Consider the following 9601-nt stretch of genomic DNA (forward strand, 5'->3'; position numbering starts at 1 on the left):
GATTTTTTTTCCCCAATGCTCCTCTGCAGAAAAGCCTTTCCCTTAACAATGTATTAATTAGATTACCGATGGAGGTGTCTTGCATTTTCTAGAACGATATAGGAAAATGTGAGCAGAGGTGGTCATAGAATGGTAGACTCATAGGGTTAGACCAGACCACAAAAGTCATCTAATCTAACCTCTTCTTCTCAGCCTGTTTAACATTTTCATTAATTACCTGGATGTAGGAATAGAGAGCATACTGATGAAATTTTCAGATAACTTTGCCTACTATTTCTCTGAGTTCATTGAAATTAGACTGTCTGAAGTCCAGTTCTCTTGTTTTGCTGTTTTCATGTCCTCCTTTCCACAGGATCTTGAATTCTATCAGATCATGATCACTTCTCTCCCAAATTCCCTAGCACTCTCACATTCTCAACTAATTTACCCCTGTTAGTCAAAACCAGATCCAAAATAGATAACCCCCTGGTTGTTTCCTCAATTTTATGAATCAGAAAGTTGTCCTGTATGCATGCTAAAATTTTTCAGGCCATATTACATTTTGTTGAAACAATCTTTGAACAGATATATATCCCAGTATATTCCAATATTCTTGTCCCACATACTCATAAAAACTTTGCAGTCTTTCCACACAGTGAATATATAAAAATATCCAAAAATGTTAATTAGAATGCTCTCAATATCTACCAGTATAGTATCCCCTGTAATTCAGTATACTTGTGTATGATGTGAGCAGGACATCCAAAGCCTGTCACTTCCCTTTTTAAGCTCATCTTCACTTTGTGTGCAAATGTTCTCTTCCTTGTCTGTTTCGACCACCAAAGTTTGTCTTTGTATTATCTGCTTCCATACTTATTCAGAACATTTATTATCTCCGCTGCAATAAGTTCTGATGTTCCTCTTTTAAGTTTGACACAATCCACAGGTTTAGTTTGCAGACACAAACTGCCTTCATAAGCCTTGAAATTGTGATCCAAGAGAGGAAGCAATTTCACATATCTGTGATTCAATGCACCGACAGTGACACACATTCAATGTTTTTCAGGTTGTCAATTAGTTCAGCATTGCCCATGGAGCAAAAACATTTGCAACTATTCCTTCACACTTTATCTGCGCACATCAGCATAAGTACTAAGGGCACTTACTATTCATTTCTGCTTTGTAGTCCCTCTGTCTATAGCTTGGTACCAAAAGCTTGATCTGACGTCTTGATGTGAGCGCTCTTCTCATGAGACACTAAGGGTACGTCCAGACTACCCGCCGGATTGGCAGGTAGCGATTGATCTATCGGGGATTGATATATCGTGTCTCATCTAGATGTGATATATCGATCCCCGAATGCGCTCCCATCAACTCCGGAACTCCACCAGGGCGAGCGGCGGTAGCGGAGTCAACGGGGGAGCCGTAGCCATCAATCCCGCGCCATGAGGATGGGAGGTAAGTCAAAATAAGATATGTCGACTTCAGTTATGATATTCCCGTAGCTGAAGTTGTGTATCTTACATTGACCCCCCTGCCCCCAGTGTAGACCAGGCCTAAGAGACTTAAGCAATTTGCATCCTAGGTTCCAAGACCAGAAGAGACCATTATAATCATGTAGTCTGACCTCCTGTATAACATCGACCATTGAACAGCCCCAGAATAACTCTTCGAGCAGATCTTTTAGCAAAACATGCAATCTCAATTTAAGAATTGTCACTGATAGAGAATCCACCACGATCCTTGGTAAATTATTCCAATGGTTTGTTACTCTCACAGTTAAAAATATACACCTTATCTCCAGTCTGAATTGGTCTAGCTTCAACTTCCAGCCATTGGATCATTTTAAACCTTTCTCTGCTAGATTGAGGAGCATAGTATTAAATATTTGTTCCCCACTTAGATATTTATAGATTGGGATCAAGTTACCCTTTAAACTTCTCTGTCTTAAGCTAAATAGATTGAGCTCCTTTAGTCTATCCCTATATATTGTGTTTTCTAATCCTTTTATCATTCAGCTAGATCATATCACTACAACTGCCCCTGCTCTAGGTGAGCAACTATTCTCCACACTTCTAGTGAGGTCTATTCTGACTAGAGAGGGGGCATGTGTGTTAGGACCATCAAGAGTTACTGCTGGCTATGCAGGGAGAGGAGAAGACTCCTGAATGAAGAAAACAATCTCTCCAGGCTATAGAATTGACGATATGATTGGGCTGTGAGTGTGAGTCTATAAATGCGTGTCTCAATGCTCTGCCGGGGTTTTGGACAGAAGCCAGAGCAGGATGATAGGCAAATAGCCTGGAGGCCCTGCAGTGCACCCTTTAGTATACTAGAGTTCAGCATCCCATTAATCAGCCACAAGGAGGCACTGTGTGTAAAATACCTCCTTTAAATGAACTCCTGGTAGAGAATTAAAAGATCTAATGCTGAATGTACACCTCTACCTCAATATAACGTGACCTGATATAACACAAATTCAGATATAACATGGTAAAGCAGCACTCTGGGAGGCGGGGCTGCATGCTCCAGCGGATCAAAGCAAGTTCGATATAATGCGGTTTCACCTATAATGCGGTAAGATCTTTTGGTTCCTGAGGACAGTATTATATCGGAGTAGAAGTGTATCTGGGGTGTGTGTGTGTGTGTGTGTGTGTGTGTGTGTGTGTGTGTGTGTGTGTGTGTAAGAAAGCTCTGTAGCCAGTCCCTATCTAGTACAGAGGAACGTCATTACCTTCAACTCAGTGGCATTTCTTTGTCAGTGGTCAGGGCAATCACATGTGCTGATACATTTTTTTCTTGAATATGGTAGTCTATAATTTTCATTCAGAGACACAGTGCACAAAACAGATCAAACCTCACGGAGCATAAATGAAGGTACTTCTCATGTTTGGCAGAATGTGCCATATTAGAGATGAGATTTGCACCTCTCGTAGACAGATAATGTCAGCTGGGCGGGGAGTGTAACATTGACCCACCAGCTTTACACTTCCACTTCCATACATTCTGGAACTTTGTCACTAGTGTCTGTCTGTGAAATTGAAACCATCCCACACCCGACTCCCTGCCAGCCCCCATCTATGCCTGAGAAGTTCAGCTTGTGTTTGGATTCTATCAAGCAGAGCAGTGAGATCCAGCAAGCATTTTTGACTTCTTGCAAGGATTTTCTTGAAAAGTGTGGGGGGGGGGAGGAGAGAGAGAGAGAAGGTTTGTGAGTAGCATGTTTGGCCACTAATATTACAGTACTAAAAACAAAAGAGACAGGAAGTTTCATAGTCAGCAGCATTTCCACCACTGGGAACACCCCAATGAATTTCTGATCCATCGCATTAAGCATTCTGCTAAAATTACCTAACATCCAGCTTCTTCACGACCCTTCAGTTGAGTTCTCTATAGGAGGGAGCTTCTAGGAATTGGTATTCTTGGCTGCAGGTTGGGTCTGGCTTCCACCAACCTTTGGATCCAGGTAACACATGATCCCAAGGGGAGCCATCTCCTAGACCTTCCCCATGTCCTATGGAACTCAGGACAGTGAGAAACGTGTAAGTCATCTCTAAGGTGAAAATTTAGGTAAAACATGACAACATTTCTCCTTTATTTGCGGTAGAGGGAAGCCTCATAGTTCCTATATGGCCAAATATTGATATTGCTATGGATGTCTGTTTATACAGGGAAATTGACAGTTGATATTGATATCAGCAATTTTGGGGTATCATTTATATAAAGATGTTCTCTTTAATAGTCTATCAGATTTATCATATTCAGTAACGTATTATGTGCCCACTTTTATCAATGTGTATGTAGAATGGATATCAATTACTCTCTGAATTCACATGTGGGCATGGCCCTCCCCTCCTCTTGCCCTGCCCTCAGTTGCTCCGTGGCATTTAAGCATTCCCTTAGAGCTGTCAGCAACAGCTGCCTCTGCTCTAGGGCCCAGAGGAGGAAAGGTGTGCTGGGCTCCAGCCTAGGACTCTCTCCCTCCTGCCTTTCCCTGACTATTAAGTCTGACCCTGGTACTGCTTCCCTTAAGTGTTACGTGGGCAAGAGGAAGAGCATGGCAGCTGCAGGTACAGGGATCAAACTTGTGGGCATCAGGTGAAGCAGTAAGAAACACAACCATCAGGTCAATCTGCAGGAATCTCTTGCCAGACTGTTAAATTCTAGGGCCCCAACCTATTGCAGCCAGCCAGACCAAAGCCCAAGCTCTAGTGGGCATCAGTGACCCAGCAGGAAGGAAAAAACCTCACTCCGGTCCACCTAGGAACAAGGAAATCAAGCACATTGAGCTCCAAGGCTTTACAGCAAACCAACACAGCACCAGGAGATCCCACTAGAATTTGAACTCAAATGGTAGGATTCAAAGTACAGAGGGCTGACCATTACACCATGGGACCTGCAGCTATTGTACACCTATGGCTGGGGATATGAATTTGTGGGCACAGCATTGTGCAGTGGGCTTCTATGATGAACTAGGACTGTTCTTTATGTGGCCTTTGAATGCTGAATGGGGAGTGTTGGCTGGGAAGGCAGGGGAGTGTGGCTAGGATGGTCTGTATGGGGGGATGGGAGACTGAGCTTGAGGGAAGATACCTGAGCATGTACATAAGAACCCAGGAAGGGGTTAGAGGCCAGGTGACACCTTTGCCCAGGAAACTGAACAAAGGCTGGGGGAGGAGATGCTGGGGGGAGAGTTTTCAGGGCTGGCTGGTGGAATGTCTGGGAGGCAGACAGGGCTCTGACCTCCCAAGGGGGCTGCGGTGCCTGGGACCCCAAGATGCACCTAATTGGGGGAGGGGGGTCCTGTTGTCTGTGCCTGCAAGACCTGTCTTGGACTGTATTCCTTTGCTGAGAGTCATGGTAAATCGCAGGAAGCTGAGGGTGCAGGGCCTTGTGTCCCCCCACTCTCCATGACAGCTTCCAAGACAGGCTGTAATTCAGCAAGGGGTTTGCAGCTGGGCCTTGGCCTGGGGATGATTTTCTCTCCACACAGCAGATGGGGGATGCACTGGGACCAGCTCCTGGCTCTTTTTTGTGAACTGGTTCCTCGTGAGGACACACCAGAGATCACTGCAATCTACATAAGGGACAACCACCTGGAAATATTCTCCAGGCCCCAGCTGATTTGGAAAGTTAAACACGATAGTGCACAACATAGAACTATGGGGCCAGGTCCCATAGAAAATAAAGGGGAGTGGGGAAAGAGAGAGCACAGAAGAAAAGAGGAGAGATGGGATAAAAAAAGTCTCTAGAGAGGGAGCAGATGGAGAAAACCAAGGAATGCAGTGGACATAGTCAATCAATTAGGCTACCTCCTAGGTCAGGCTGCAGCCCAGCTTCAGGACTCAGAAGAAATGGAGCTCGCATCCCTACCTACAGGACTCCAGGCATGACCAGCCTTCTGGATCAAACGTCCCTTCTTGTGCTCAAGTCATAACATCTAGCAGGCAAAAGACAGGATCCCACATGATTTGAGCGAGCAAGACGAAACCTTGGAACACCCAGTAGTGTTAGATGGCAAAAGAGCTGCCCAAAGGTCCCACCAAGACTTGAAATCAGATTGCAGGATTCAAAGCCCTGAGTGCTGGCCCTTACACCATGGGACCAGTGGTGATAACCTTGGGGTCTTCTGACTTCTGGTGTAGAAAAGCCTGGGTGGACAATTTTTTGCCTCCCTCGCTCAAGGTCTCTCTGGCCTCCCTTGCATTTGCTCAAGTCAGCACACAGCAGTTTGCTGTAAACCAAGAAGCCTTTCTTCCTCCAGACAGTGAGGAAGTTACCCCTTCAGTACCAGGCAGTAAATGGCCGTTCCTAGGAAAGCTCAAGTCCTGAAAAGAGGAAAGTAACATCAAGGAGGGTACAGAAGAGCTGCTTCTTGAGGGATATACCACAGGTGGAAATGATACCTGACCAGGGACTTGAACCCTCAGATTAAAAGTCTGATACTTTATCAACTGAGCTAGCCAGTCTCACATGAAGGAAAGGCAAGTTTGATGCAGAAGAGAAACTAGTCAAGAAAATGAAGGCAGGAAACAATACAGAAAACTTGCTACTCTGGCTCCCTTAGTAACCCTAACCCCAGCCTGCTCCTCCATCTAGCACCCTCAGGCCTTCTTTTTCAGTTAAATATTGGATCCAGGAGAATACACGGTTATACAAAGCAAAATGAAATCACAGACACACATGCCATTGGAAATATATATTTAAAAAAAAAGGAAAATGCAATCCTCATCACATTATGGCATCTAAGCCAATCCTGCACTGAGAGCACCTGCTAAGGTCCCTGTGTGCGTATGAGAAACCTGGAGGAACTGATACCAAAGCCTGAACATGAAACACAATTGCTCCCAGTTGCCACAGTAAAACCCTTTCCCTGCCCGCAATCAGAGAAAAGCAGGATGAAATCAAGGCCAGTCCTGGGCCCAGAGCCCAGCCCACACCCACCTCAACTCTGCTGGTGACTCATGGTTATTTTCCACTACAGCCAGATGTATAATGGCCACATAAACCCGGTTAGCCACTGCTGCGGGGAACTGCCTTCATTGCTGAAGATGCTCCTAACAGTGGCTCTGCCAACATTGATAGAATAGGATGGCATTGATTAAGTGCAGGGTGCCCCCATGAACGTTCCTCTGTGCCCCCCTAGGAGGCATGTCCCACATTTTGGGGACCACTGCCCTAAACTGAATTCTGCTCGCTAAGCAGGGGCTAGTGATGCTAAATCCCCACCCTTTCTGCCTGTGACCCCACCCTTTTCCATCCCTTCCAACCTTCCACCCACAGCCCCATCCACTATGTGATAATGTGGAAGCTCTTGAAGCCGCAATACACTTCTGCCACCAAGATGAGGCATGGAGACCCTCTCCCCCCCAATGCCTTATGGCATTAGCTGTATTGGTGGGGAGGGAGCTCAGTGGTAGGGCACATGCTTTGCACTGTGGAAGCAGAGAAAGAACTGACAGGAAGGGGATGCAATGCATGACAGTTCATTAGCAAGAGTTAGGCTAACTGTAACCCTAATAACGCGAGATTTGTAGAAGCGAGGAATGTGTGAGGCAAGTGGGAAAGAACTGTGTGAGAAGTTGCTGCGACCTTGTGTAGATAATATGGAATGTAGACTAAGAGTCTACATTAGTGAGCAAAACAAGATATCAGAATGACCTATGTATAAACAAAATGCAACTGTTGCTCATTATTGTCTGTACAAAAGGTATAAATGCTTGCTGTAATTGTTTACCTGTTGAGAGACCTGCTTAGCTCTCTCCCTCTGCGCAATTGTGAGAGTTAATAAAGCATCTGACTTGCTATACCTAAACAAATAGTGAGAACTCTGTTTTTCTCCGACAATTTGGGGGCTCGTCCGGGATGGCAACGCCCGCAGAGGCACCGGCAGCTGCTACGGATCGTTCCCCTTCGAACCCCATGGCGCCACAATAGAGGTAGGAGACCTTTTGAAATCTCTATTGGGGTGTCGGAGGAGGACTGTCCGTGGGGTCGTCTGTCCCTGTTGGGCTCACGCCATCCGAACTTATTGACTGTGCAGCAAGGTCAGATGCTGAGCGGCGTAATAGGGGAATTGTTTGCCGCCCCCTGTATGCATATGCTAGGTGCATAGGGTTTGCACCTGTGTTGAGGGGTTGTTACCGCCTCAAGAGGGGTTTTTACCGCCTCAAGTGATGCATCGAGGTACTTGGGAATAGTACCTGGAGGTACTTAGGAGTAGTACCTGGTATAAGGCCTTGGTGTGTGTGTGGTCTGTGTGTGTGTGTGAGCAGTGTGAATTGAGTGTTACCGGAAGACGCCCAGAGTACTCTGCGAAGTCTTTTGGCTCGTGACCAGAACTACTCTAATGCAAGCCTGGTAACTAGAGGATCTTTTAGGAGATCCGACCCACGGTGGGCTAACTCGGCCTGGCATCGTCCGGCGAGGAGGCTACCTGGGTCTAGGAGTGTGTGAACCCATCTTCCCTCCCCCTTTTCCTCTCCGTGTGAGCCACTGACAGTCTGATCATCTCACTGGATGCAACAGAGTAAGCGGCGCCGTCTCTCTGAGACTAGCCGACGCTCTTTGCTGAAGGGAGGTGTAGGAGGGTCGTGGCCATCCTCGTTAGTCTCTCCTGTGTGAATACCCTGTAGGGAGAGATCCTTAGTTTATGTGCCGCTAGCGCGGACAGGGCATCCTCCTCCCTGTGTGTGTGATTGGAAAATGGGTGGGGGACAGTCTAAGGATTCCCTCTCACCCACTAAGGGTACCCCAGCTTATTTCATGTACATACATTATGGTACTAAAACCTGCAGGTATTTAGAGAATTGAAATCATTACACGCATGAAAAATTCATCTAAACAATGCCCACTAGAAGGTACCTTCAATCTAGATAAGATCATACATCTCAGAGGAGCTTTTAATCACCAAAAAGCCTCTGACACACAATGGGAGCAATTTGTCTATTGAGGAAAGGAACGGGTTAATTTGAAATTCAGCTTGGTCCAGAGATAAAGAGAAAGTTAATCTGCGTTCAAGGTCAAGAATCAATGCAGACCAGGCTAAGTACAAAGAAAAACTGCTTTCAGCCCCAGCTGACTGTGAAAAAATATAGACATAGTCAAACCAAAGGCAATACAAGTTACAGTGCTGAGATTACATTTGCATGCTTAACTGTCCAGTGAGATCCAACAGTCTGCCTTTGCGACCCTGGAGCTGGCGTGGTTTGGGGAAGCTGAAGAAGCCACAGGCAGCCGGCCTGGACTGGAATCACTGAAAAGACGCCCCAGGAGACCTCAGGGTGTAAAAGAACTGCCCTCCCAAGAGAGGAAGCAAGTTGGAGATTGCACAGCACCTTCTCTGAACGTTATACACAGACGTGGCCAGTCTGGACGTACGTGTGTGAGTATGAAAGTGTGCCTACTCTCAGCCGCAGTAAGTCTGAGAACCGGAGAGGGATTTAGCATTCCTCTCTCCACCCCGGTTGACTGGGAAGGGTGTCAGGTGGATCTACCCCAGTCGTAGCAGGACTGGGCAATAGAGAAGTTGGAGAAAAGGGAAGAGTTGTGTACTTGATAACTAGAATTGAGCAATTAAGAGCATAGATCATGAACCAGGCAGCAACTCAAACCTACGCCCAGGGCAAGTTGCAAGCCTTGAGACAGGACTTCCAGGCAGAAAAGGAAGCACTGGCTAAGCAAGTACCGGTCCTTCAGGGACTTGTCAGAATTTAACCATTTGTGTTTGCATATGCTGTAAGAGCAGTGTGTTTGCCACAAGAGAAAATTGAATAGTTAAATGCCAATGGGCCATGTGTTTTGCCCAAGTGGCAAGCCTCACGAGGGAGGACTCGGGTAGCCTTGTGAGTAAGAATGTTTAAGAGAAGAGACCAGGAAGGGTGGGGGCTAGTTGAGAAGCCCACCCTCCTATCTAAATTGGTAGTGAAAAAGCTGGTGCCCATGGAAGGGACGGTTCAGTGAGAAAAGCAGGATCGGGCCCAAGCGGGCAGGCAATAGATAGAGAGATTGGAGAACAGGTTGGAAACTTTGAGGGCATAGTGGAAGGAAAGGAGTAAGTAATTATAAGCATGGGGATTTCAAATCCCCAGGATAATAATTGAAATGGTAAAATGTGTGTAAG

At 46.2% G+C, this 9601-nt stretch overlaps 1 long non-coding RNA gene across 1 annotated transcript; it reads left to right on the forward strand.

The window, feature by feature from the left end:
• Positions 1 to 6921: 6921 nt before the first annotated feature.
• Positions 6922 to 9128, forward strand: LOC135975978 (uncharacterized). Its single transcript, XR_010593206.1, has 2 exons — positions 6922 to 7418; positions 8657 to 9128. It is a non-coding gene; the product is annotated as an uncharacterized LOC135975978 (long non-coding RNA).
• Positions 9129 to 9601: the final 473 nt, after the last annotated feature.

This window comes from Chrysemys picta, chromosome 16 (genome assembly GCF_011386835.1).
Source record: "Chrysemys picta bellii isolate R12L10 chromosome 16, ASM1138683v2, whole genome shotgun sequence".
NCBI classification, from domain to species: Eukaryota; Metazoa; Chordata; order Testudines; family Emydidae; genus Chrysemys; species Chrysemys picta.